Here is a 12705-nt window from a genome sequence, read left to right as displayed (position 1 = left end):
TGAGCTTCCCCTTTCTGTTGCATTCTTCTTTCCTTTTGCTTTCTGGCATTATATTGTTTTTGCATCTTATTTTTCTCTTTCATAGATATTTTTTTATGTCTTAAGACCTTCCTTTTCCCTCCTCTCTTTCTCCTTTCTTTCTTAATCACACTATTTAATTCATTAAAAATGGCTTCTTCTGCTTCTTCCAGCTGTTGTTTAATTTGCTGACACATAGCAAGCGCCATATCTAGAAAACAAAGGGCTTCTCCCATAGCGTCCTTGCCTTCTTTTCTTATTTTTAAATATTGTTTTTTTAGTTCATCGAGAGGTAGAGCCATTATAAACTTTTTCTTCTTCTTTTTCTGTATCCTCTTCTTGTTATTAAGCCAGTTAAATATTTCCAAACTTGAAACAATTTCCCGAAATGCCAAAGTTCCAAAGTCATCAAACAGTCCAGGCAAAGCACAAACTTCTTCCTTTTACAATTTCTCTTTCTGGGGTAAAGTCAATTAGGGGAAAAAACCCAATCTGTATTTTAAATCTTTTTTGCAGTTTGCTTCTAATCTTTTTATTTTCAAAGCATCTCCTCCAACATAGTCTTGAAAAGATTTTTTTTTCCAAGCCTCTCCCTTCCCACTTGTAACAAAGGGCTTTAAATTTTTACCTTCTGTTAGAGAGCAGATTTTCCATGTCCATTTGTTAATTCCATAAGGGAGGGAGAGTAACTTTCTCTTTCAACATTTCCCTTCGCCGCTGGAAACCTCCATTAAAGACATTGTAGCATCCAAAAAGATAATAATTTTCCAGGCATTAAATATATCCTTAAGGTCCCGGTTCAGCCAAGAAGACTTTCATTTTAAAACTTCCTTCTTCTTCCTCCTGCACATTCTTAATCCAGTTGCTGGCTAGAAGAAACCATCTTTGATGAACATGTGATCCTATTTGGGGAGGAGAAGAAAGAGGAAAAGAAAAAAGGGATTTTAAAACCTAAAAAAACAACCAAAAAAGATAAAAAGGAGTTGAAAAGTGGATATAAGGTTAGGAAACAACAGAACGGGGGAAAGCAGAAGAAGAAAAGGGAGGTGGAGAGACAAAGGGGTAAAAAGGGTAAGGAAAAGAATAAGCAAGGGAGAAAGGAAGGGGTGAAAAGTCTCAATGATGGGAAGCAAGAAACAAAATTTATTTGGAGACAATGGGTAAATCTAATTGAAAAAGGGATTCTGTAAGGTACATAAGATTGTTATTATAGGTGTTTTTAGAATAAAATGTTTAAGATATAAATGAGCATTAATATGTATGATTACAATGGTATTGACAGGGGTACTAGCTTATTTATAAATTTGTTCCTTTGTTATTGTTGTTCTTTCTTTTTTTTCTTTTTTTCTCTATAGAATATATTGTGTAACTTTAGGATGTGCTAATCAGAATGCCAATACAAGTTATGTGTGATATTAAGTATTATTAGGTTAGGGGAAAGAGTTAAAGGTGTCATACTCCAATCAATGTACAAGAGAGGTTTTGTTTAAAGAGAAAAGATGAATGGATAGTTGAGAACAGACAAAGAATGACAAGTATTATGATTTGAACTGAGATGAGATAAGTAGAATAAAACTAAGAGAGTTAAAAAAAGGAAGAAGCTATATAGAAAATGGAAAACGGTAATAAGATATGGAATGATATATAAAAGGAACATGATTTTTGAAGTGGTGTCTGTATGATGAGTTTTAACCCAGGATCAAGCAACTTTCAGAAAAGATGTTTTATGTTTTTATTTTTTATGTCTTGTCTGTTTTTGTATTGGAAGAGAATAATGAAATTGTATAAGACAGATGGATATAAAAAATGTATACAATCTAAAGTTAAAGAGATATAACTTGAATAAATAGAAGGAAAGGGAGTAATAAAGAGAAGTTCGGGATAAGATATGAATGAACAGATAAGGTAAATATATATACTAAATTGTGTTTGTATGGAAATGTGATAACTTGGAATAATTCTGCCTTTAAATAAGATGTTGTATTGGTTTTTTTACAAAAAGATTTCTTATGTCATTATATTTTATGTTTTGTTTGTTTCTATATTGTTTTGTAAAATTAATAAAATTTGCTTTAAAAAAAAATATAGTGAAACCTCAGGCCACAACCATAATATATTCCAGGACTTCGGTCACAACCCGATTTGGTCGGGAACTGAAGCGAGACTGACTGCGCATGCACCTACAATTCTGCACATGCATGGAAGGGGAAATCATCGCAGCAGGGAAAATCGCTGCAGCTGTTTTTGATAGGTATCCAAGGATCTGTTTGCGATCAGAAGCAACAATTTCCCCAAATTTTTGGTCACCCCACCCAATTTGGTCACGAATAGAAGCATTCGTCACCCAAGGTTCCACTGTATTTAGTTCATCTATGAGGTAAATGGGCAATTCTTAAAAAATTAATAAATAAAAGTGGAGGGCATCTAGAAATGCAGAGTGTTTTGTTAGCATGTTTGTTGTTGTGTATTGTAAACTTAAAAAATAAAATAGGGTTACTACTTGCATTTTAAACCACTTAAGGACTCCTTTCCTGTTAAGAAGTATAGAAAGTTAGCACCCACCCTTCTCCTAGAAGAATGAAATATTCTAGGAAATATTAAAAAGGCAAAATATTATACTCACTGAGAAAAGGAGATACATGCTCTTGGAAAGTAGCCCCACCTTTGTTAATAGCCCCAGAAAGACAAAAGACATCTTATCTACAACACAAAAGACCAGGGTGATGGGATTAGCCCTCATTCAGATCCAAACAAGGACAAAACCATTAAGCCATAATAGGAATTGGTCAAAGCCCCTTCATTACATCACCCAGTAATGATGTGCTTGGGAAGCTTGGGAAGCAAGACAACCTACAAAGTTACCCCTGCATTGCCTTATGGGAATCTGACAACCAATAAGGATACATTTCTTGCCATAGGAACAGGAAGCAAGTTCAAAGCCCAACAGAGGGTATAAATCTCTCTCCCCCTCTTACCCATGTGCTCTTTTTGGCCCAGGACCTCAATGTGGCCCTGTCCACCATTAAACCATCTTTCCAAGCAGTCTCCATGTTTCCAGTGCAGAGGTGGTATTCAGCAGGTTCTGACCAGTTCTGGAGAACTGGTAGCGGAAATTTTGAGTAATTCGGAGAACCAGCAAATACCCCCACTGACTGGAGATTTTACAGTATCCTTCCCCTGCCACACCTACCAAGCCACGCCCACGGAACCGATAGTAAACATTTTTGAATCCCACCACTGTTCCAGTGTCTTTCTTCCCACTTGGAACTGAACCCAGATGGACATTTTTTCCACCAGGAGAAAAGAGTTGTTTTGCTTGGCCATGTTGTTAGCCTGTTATCTTCACAGTTTTTTAAAATGTAAATAAAGCTTCAAAGCTAGATATCTAGTGACACAAAGGGTCAATCTTCCCATCTGCAATGATGGCTTACTATCTTTGTGGAGCAGTTAATGGGAAGAGGGTGGAACCATCCACATACAGAATTGCCTGCTTCTTAGCTATCCTATCTCATGAATTTCCCAGATTCTTTCTTACCTGAAGGGACTGGTGCCAAGTGATTACCTTGTCATTCCTCTAAATCTTAAACCAAATCTAGGCTAGTGCCCCTCCTTCTCTGTTCATGGGAGATAGGGCAACTGTTATTAACTCTGGTTGCTGCTCAGAACTCACTGTATTATTGGGCCCAGCATTATTGCAAATGCAATCTAGTAGCAGCAGTCCATACAATAGGTCTGATGCACCTCTCTGGGAAAATAAACAATAAATGCTATAACCTGGTAATCAAAACTCTGCAGCAAAAAACTAACCTGGAAAGATGCAGCCAAGAAAATAAGTATCTCTGAACATTCCCTAAATATAATAAGGGAAGGCTAGAATAACAGCACAAGAATTTTGACCAAATGAATTCATTTCAAAGATCACAAGCATAAATATTTACCCATGCATCTAGTTGCTTCTGGAAATGTGAGGCAATTTGCACTGGGCAAATTTTTTAATAATGGTTATCAGTCTCCTTACCTTTCACATTGAATGCTGATGGTGTCAGAGGTGGTATTCAGCAGGTTCTGACCAGTTCTGGAGAACTGGTAGCAAAAATTTTAAGTAGTTCAGAGAACCGGCAAATACCACCTCTGACTGGAGATTTCAGTCTCCTTCCCCTGTCATGCCCACCAATCCACACCCACAGAACCAGTAGTAAAAAAAAATTGGATCCCACCACTGGTGTCAAAATACCAAAGCAGTGATCCCATGGCTGGCCTAGACAATCAGGAAGATGAAATAGATTCTTCCAAAATGAAGACATTATCTTCCTACATCTCTACTACATATATTCCTCACCATACATTAAAACACAGGACATCCCAGGGAATTTTATGGACAGGGAGATTGTTTTAAAACCTGCAGAAATTTATGCCTGTCCCAGGTATCCCCAGGGTCCCCTTAGAAATTTCCTTCTAGCAAATTAAAGGCCATTTTCCTTTCCACAAATCCTACTCTCTTTACACCACCCCTGCAAAATGAAATGGCTGAAACTGTCTTCTGTGAAACAGGATGTAAGAATGAACTTATTACCATTATGGTGATAACATATAAAATTTAATAAATAAAAACAAATATAATATTGTTATTATATTTGTTATTATATATATGTTATTATACTACCCACAGATCTGTACGTGAAAGAATGATTTTTGGAAATACATGTTGACTAATGCCTGTAACAATAATGCAAAATATATTTAGTTCATTGCAGACCAACACCATGTTTTTAAGATCTGAGGTTAGCTGTAAGGATTGCTTCTCCTCCTAACTTAAGAAAGTGAAGATTCTTGAAACAAAGTATTTTGAAAGGAACCTTTTATTAAGCAGAAGTGACAGCAATACCTTCAAAGAAATTTCTGAATACCCTTAGGCAAAATATGTAGGATTAAAGCAGTAGAGACCCGGACTTCTGTCACCTCTGGAAGCTAGGATCATGAATACATGGCCCTGTTCTGAGCTCATCTCATCGGAGGGTGCCAATCATAGCCATCCTGGGGTAGTGGTGAAGAAAAGAGGGACTGCCTGCCAAGTAGACGAGAGCCACATCTCTCCTCCCTGACATGGAAAGCCCGCTCATCTGAAAATGAGCTGTAGCAGTAACCAAAATGACTGCAATGAAGATGGAGACAACTTGAATACCTAAGACTGTGCAGGAGTGAAGAGATGGTGAATTGTGTGAGAACTGGTTGAAAGTACTTTTGAATTGCTAAACATAACCCTGATAAAGGTAACAGAAAAGAGGACTCATAAGAATTTTTGAACTAGCAGCAAATTAGTATTGGAGAAGAATCTGTAAAATACTAAAAAGCTAATCTTAAAAATTGAAAGTCAGAAGGAAAGTAAAATGAAGGAAGAATAAAGAATTTTTTTAAAAGAATAAATAGAAAATTGGACTTTGTGATTGGACAGGATTTGGCTTGGGATAGACATTATTTAAAATGCTGTAATTAATTTACAAAAAGGAAAATATATTTAACTTGTTGAAATATTGGCAAAATTTGATGAAAAAGACCAAAGAGATTGGGGAAAAAAAGGTGAAAAGTGGAAACTGATCTAAGATCGCCACCTGCTGTCAAAAGAAAAGACAGTAGATCACTAAAGATTTAAAAGATCTGATTTAAGAAGAATTGAAAGAATTATAGGAATTGGATTACTAAAAGATTATAATATAAAATCTAATTGATGGAGAAATTTATAAAAGTATCACCCTTGGATTATTTAAAAGGACAGATAGATTAACTTTGGGACATAAAGATTACTGGACATTGGATTTATAGTTTAAAAATTGATGCTGGTTTGAATAAAAGATTGCTGGATAATTGGACAGAAGAAATAGAATAACAAAAACAAAGATGAGCAGAATATGCAAAGAAATTGTGTTGTAAGTACAGGCAATAAATGATATTATGAATAGAAGATTGAGGACATTTTGAACAAAATACAGAACATAGCAGAAGAGCTGGAAATGGAGACACAAATAACAGAAAGAAAACAAGAGATTCGGGAATAAAAAAAAACAGAAAAATAGGACAGATGGAACAACAAACAAAAAGAAAGAAAAAGGGAAATAAAATTTGAAATGATAATCATTAATGCAATAAATCAAGGAGAGAATATTTTAAGGGAAAAGCAACAGGGAATGGAATTTCAGAGATAATATTCTGAGAGGCTAGGGACAAAATTAGATAACTGGAAAAAGAGATAATGGAATATAACAGAGAAGGGAGGAATGATTAAGGTCAAAAATGATAGAAAATGGGAGACAAGCTAGGAAGCGATCAATTAATGCTTTAATGAGAGTAAGAGACGATGGTTGAAATGGAAAGGATAAGGATTCCACATGAATGTGTATATTATTATTCAAGATACATAATTGTTAATTGTAATAAACATGAAATTAATAACTTATTATAGGATTATTATAAAAGATAGATAATTGCTAACTATAATAAACATGAAAACCAATATTGTAATTGTAATAAACTTGAAATGAAGATTTTATTATAGGATTATTATCAAAGATATATAATTGCTAATGGTTATAAACATGAAAACTAATATTGTATTGTAGGAAAAGAAATGACATGTAGATATAAAATAGTATAGTGAAATATGGTATTAGATAAAAGTAATTATACTATTACTAGAATTGTATAATTTGCTAAACGTAAATAGGATAAATATTATTTTGTTTATATTATAATGAGACTAGAAAGGGGTTTTGTTTAAAACATAATAGTAGCACAACCAAGAACCAAAAAGGGGATAAATAATAGAAAATACAAATTAATATGAATTTATGAATGGTTATGAGAATTATATAATTTGTTAAACACTGCAAATATAATCATTAATATAACATTTATAATAAAAGAAGTGATGTTAAGAAGATAGAGATTGGCATAAAAATAGTACATGGGAATATTGAATAATTAAGATTGTTAATTTGTATTAATACCAAATTATATAAGAAAGTTAACAGTATCAATACAAAATTATTGTCATGTTTGTTCTAAAATGTATAATACTCTGGAACCACACTGTTCACACAATGATATGTTTGTAGAAATAAAATAAAAATGTATTTTAAAAAGTGGTAGAGACCACTTCCTTTAGCCAAATGCACATTCATCCAATCCACAGGTGTGAAGATGTTATTGGACCAGCCACTCAGAGAAATAGATACGCAGGCATTCCCATGGCCATATTTGCTGGCTTTCAGAATGAAACAACCCACCTGGCCCTCCAGCCTACCACATTCCCTAAGAGGTGGGAAAATCTTAGGCGCTCCAGTGCCAGGATACAAGTTATAAAATAGCAGTTGTCACAGGCAATAGTAATGAATCAAATTGAAGACCGCCCCCCCTTCTCCCAGCTGAATGGCAGTATCACTTTTAGGAATATGACATGCTGCCTTCCTTAGAAAAAAGAGAGATCCACCTGAAAAAAGATAGAAAATAAACTCATTATACCATATTTCTCAGAAAATAAGGCTGGGCCTTATTTTTTTTTGACCCCCGAAAAAACGTCTAGGCTGTCTTTTGGGGGATGACTTAATTTCCACCATCCCCCTGCATCCTTGGGTGGGCAGGCGATGACGGCTTGGATGTTGACCTTGGCATTGGTGAGGCACTTCAAATCAGGAGATCTTCCACCACCGTTGCTTTCTCTTCTCCCATGCTGCCACAGCATTTAGAGCAATGCCGTGACGTTTGGCACAGCCACACATGGCCAGCCAGGGCTCCTCCCTGCAACCAGAGCCTGGAGGAGACACTTGGCTTCAGGCGCTTCTGTCGCCGCCTTCCCTTTGCCTTCGAAGGCAAAGCCAATTCTTTTAAAAACGATGTCCTACTACCGGTATGACAAAGCCTCCCCTGCCTGAGAGGGCAGCCCAACTCCACGTGGGGAGGCAAATCTCCCGGGGCCGCAGTGCAGGATTGACCCACCCCAAAAGAAGCGCCCAGCCTTCATTCATGCCTGGGGCCAGGCAGAGCGTGAAGAGCGTAGCTGACAGGCGGGCCTTCCTGCCCGGCAGCAGAGCTCATGCCAAGGCAGCGAGTGCCTCCCCCGCTGGGCCCTCCGCTCATCCTGCCAGGGCTGCGCCAGAGCTGTGCGGGCTTGGCAGAGCTGGGAAAGAGAGCGGTGAGTGCGCACCCACCTGCCAAGCAAAAGAGCCAGACCAACCCGAGTTTGGCTTCCTTCCCACGTCCCTCCAGCCCGAACCTGAAGGGGCCACTTGGAGAGGCCGCCCGAGGCAGTGATAGTGCCCACCCATCCATGGATAGGGAGGCAAGGTGACAGCCTGGCAGGCCCTGGAGGGATGAACGGAGGGCCTGGAGAGAAGGGCCTTCTCCTGCGGTGGGCCTATCCTGCTCTGTGGCCCCGGGAGATTCGCCTCCCCACGTGAGGTTGGGCTGCCCTCTCAGGCAGGGGAGGTTTTGTCGTACCGATAGTAGGGCATCATTTTCAAAAGAATTGGTTTTGCCTTCGAAGGCAAAGGGAAGGCGGCGACAAGAGCACCTGAAGCCGAGTGTCTCCGCCGGGCTCTGGTTTCAGGGAGGAGCCCTGGCTGGCCGCGCATGGCTGCGCCAAATGCCGCAGCATTGCTCTAGATGCCGCAGCAGCATGGGGAGAAGGGAAACCAATGGTGGTGGAAGGTCTCCTGATATGAAGTGCTCCCCCTCATTTCGCATGTTTAATATAGGCCTTAATTTGGGGGAAAGGGCTTAATTTGATTTTCTGCTGATAAAACATGCTGGGACTTCCTATTGGGGGAGGCCATATTGTTGGAGAAACACGGTAGTAAGTTAGCAAGGTTTGTTAGGGTATTGGGAGTAGAATTTTTTCAATAATGTAGGAGCCCTAACATGGTATTTAGCTACCCATTCATTTTTTGATGAGGGTAAATGTTTCCAAGAAAAGTAAGTATTGGGTTTTCCCTCTGTGGATCCTAGAGTCAAGGATTTCCTTGATTTCAAAGTGTTGTTCACCTTCTATCATGATGAGAACAGGTGGTGTAGAATGCAGGTGGTCTGAGGGGTGATATTGCCCCTCATTTAAGTAAGCTAATGTGAAATACTGGGTAGACTTGCCTGAGTGTTTTTGGAATGAGTAGTTCCACTGTCACTGGATTAATGATCCTAGTGATAGGAAAAGATCCAATAAACTTTAGGCCTAATTTCTTTTATGGTTGTAAGGATTGCAGGAATTTAGTAGATAAGTATACTCTATCTCGAACATGAAAAGGGTTGGGTTCTATTCTTTTCTTGTCAGCCTGAGTTTTAAATGCCTCTCTAGCCTCCTTTAATGCTAACCTAACTGCTGGCTGCTTTGTTTTGCAAAATATCCATCCACTCCTTAAGTGAGGGATGGCGGGGTTTTCTGTGGGTAATTCAGGCATGGGGCTGAAATCTTGGCCTGTGGCTACTCTGAAAGAGGTAAAGCCAGTATTGAGTATACAGAGTTACAGAAAGCAACATCAGCAAAATGGTCAACCCAGAAAAGCAATTTTTGCTCTACTGAGGGGACCCTGCAAACTATATCCGAACAAAGCAGTTAAGCAGGGAGAAGCCAAGTGCTGAGGAGAGACATCAACCACCACCCAGCTGGATGCCTGCCTCTTGTACCCTGTCGGAGAGGATGAGGTGACCCTGGAGGACCCAAAAAAGGCCCGCTGGTTGTTGGCATCAGGAAGAAAGACAGCTGGGAGGGGAAAATCACAGAAATCACCCTCACCCATGGTAACTGAAAACCAGGGTGGAAATTGGAGTTAGAAGCTGGACCAGGAACTAACTGAAGCATGCTAAGGAAGGATCATCTGAAGAGACATATAATCCAGTTGGTGACAGAGACTTTGGAAAACCTCAACATCCACAGGGAACCAGAACAGCAGTAAAGGGGCAATGAAATGGCAGCAGCTGTCAATGATGCCAGGGGACCTGCTGATCAAGAAGATGGCCCAGCAAACCCTTTCCCCAGGTGGCATGCATACTGGGGCCCATTCCTGACCAGCCCTGAGCCCTGCAACTGGAAAGAAAAACTCCCTCCCCTGGGGTGAAATTTGATGGGCATCTGCAACAATTGGGATTCTTTGTGGCACACATGCTCACATACGTGCAGGGTGTGATTTCCAGATCCAAGGATCGAGAGTGCTAGTTGTTATCCTAATCCTGGAGGGAGCCACTACCAGATGAATGGTCACCCTACATAAAATTGACGGACCAGAACTGTGGAACTTCAACCGTTTCATGATGGCCATGCAAGCGATTCGAGGATCCCCTCGCAGATAACAAAGCACACGACTGCATTAAAGTCATGAAGCAGGAATGGCAGCCAGTGGCAGAATATACTGAAGAATTCCAAGACCTCACATGTTGTGTCATCTGGCCAGAGGACATTCTGGTAAGCTGTTTCATTCTGGTAAACTGTAGGCTGAGTGATGACCTCTACAATGGGCAAGGCCCGAGGTGCACAGAATAACCTACATAAGTAGTATCTTATTGCTGAAGAAGCTGAGATCAATATTGCTAGAAACCAGTACTGAGTGGGATGAGTGTGGAAGAAATCCCCACCCCAATGGAAGTGAGAGCCCTTCAAGCCGCAAACTGCATTTTCTTCGAAACCCTCAGCCTGTTTCAATTGTGGAAAGGAGGGGCACCAAGCTGTAGAATGTCATTCTCAAACACCCACCCAGAAACCAGAATGCCCATTGGGGGATAAAACCTGCAAATCCTGGCCAGCCCAGGAAGGAGACCACCCTGACAAGCAGGAAGACCGTAGAGTTTCCATCCTCTCCCTGCTTTGGGGAGGAAACTCTGGCACCTCAGCATGAAGAACCAAACTCATTCCGGAGCAATCCAGAGTATGAGCCACTGGTAAGCAAACTAATTGAACCACTTACCCTCCCCTTAAGACTTTTTATCCCCAACCAGGACAGGGAGATAAATATCTGCTTTATTGGACTCAGGGTGCACCCGCTGTTTAATCAGCCCAACCCTGGTAGGAAAATTGAGGATTAACGTAAAAAAGCTGAAAATCCTCATCATTTTTGCCAATTAGATGGCTCAGTAGCAGAGGGAGAGCCAGCTTCTTTTGCCACTGAGCCTCTACAAATAGGCATGGGGAGTCACAATGAATTACTTACATTTATAGTGGCTTCTGGCATGGAATGGCCAGTAGTCTTGGGCCTTGCATGGCTAAAAAAATGGAACTACAAAATTAATTGGAAGCAAGGCACCATAAAATTTCAGATGCATGTAATTTTTGCCGAGGATCCACATAAAGAAACTAATGGGGTGGGACTTCTGGTTTGCAGGGCTTCGGCGGCAGGCAGGAATCCACAATCGTGTGTGGTTTCTGCCTGGGTTCGCCGCTGGAGCGCCCCGAGCTAAGCCACCCCATAGAGGTGGTGAAGAGGGGGGAGATCACCAGCAGGGTCGAGGAAAGCCACATCTTTCCTCCTCAGCTGGCCAAACTCCCTTTCCCGAAGGCGGTAAGAGCGGTGGTCAGAAATGGCCACCTTAAAGAAGCACTCAACCAGAAAAGAAAGTGCAGGAGGAAGATAAGAAGTGAAAGTTTTGGCTGACCGGGATAAAAAGCAACAACTAAGGTATCCTGGAATTTAAATTTTATAAAAGATAACATTGCTCCCAAAGAAATGTCGGAAGCAGTGAAAGAAAGTGAAAAGGGAAAGTTTTTTTTTTCTTCACTCTCCTTCCTTGCATTGACAATGAATAAGAAATCGGAAAAATCTGCTTTGGCACCAATAGGCAATTAAGCTGAAAATAAAACTTGCCAAAGGGACAATAAAGATTTCTGGACATTAAAAAAAATCCTTTTTTTTTTTTTGTTATAAGCAGGAAGGGAGAGGAAAAGAATAAGGGCAGGATTTGGAAGGAGGAGACTGCCCGGAATTTAAAAGAATCTAAAGTTAAATCTCAATAAGACTTCTAAAGGATACATTTTAACCAGAACTTTGTAACTAAATAGTAACCCCAGGAAGAGAAAGTGAAAAAAAGAAGAAAGTGTTAAAAGAAACAGCTTGTGTGTATTTGGATTGCTTGGTGACTTTGGGATTTTTGGAAATTATATTTGAATGACCAAAAACAATTGGGTTGTTGTTTAAAAAATTCTACAATTCTACCTTTCAATGAACTGAAAATGGAATTTAAAAAATATAACGAAGAGGCACAAGAAGGGAAGGGCTCCTTTGGCTCTGTTTTTCAATTCTTAGAAATGGCGATCTGTGTCTACAAGAAACAGCAAGAAAAGACTTTGCAACAAGAAGATTGGGACAAAGAAGAAGCCATCTTTAATGAACAAGTAACTCTATCTGGGGAAGAAAGGGGAAAGGGGGGAAAGAGAATGGATAATTTAAGACTTAAAAAAACAACCAAAAAAGGGAAAAATAATGTGAAAAGTGGATATAATGTTGGAAAGCAACAGAAGAGGGAAATGGAGGTGGAGAGATAGGGGGGTAAAAATGGGAGAGAGAAGAAGAAAGGCAAGAAGGGAGGGAAGAGAAGTTGTAAAGGTTTGGAGCAAGATGTAAAGAAATAGGACTTATTCAGAGATAATGGGTGAAAATTTAATTGAAAAGGGGATTCTGTAAAGGTACATAAGATTGTATTGTTATATTTGTATTA

The sequence above is a fragment of the Pseudonaja textilis genome, chromosome Z (genome assembly GCF_049901715.1).
Source record: "Pseudonaja textilis isolate UNSWEBS1 chromosome Z, rPseTex1.2, whole genome shotgun sequence".
Taxonomy (NCBI): Eukaryota; Metazoa; Chordata; class Lepidosauria; order Squamata; family Elapidae; genus Pseudonaja; species Pseudonaja textilis.
The sequence above is the reverse complement of the archived record's forward strand: the minus strand, read 5'-3'. Positions refer to the sequence as shown.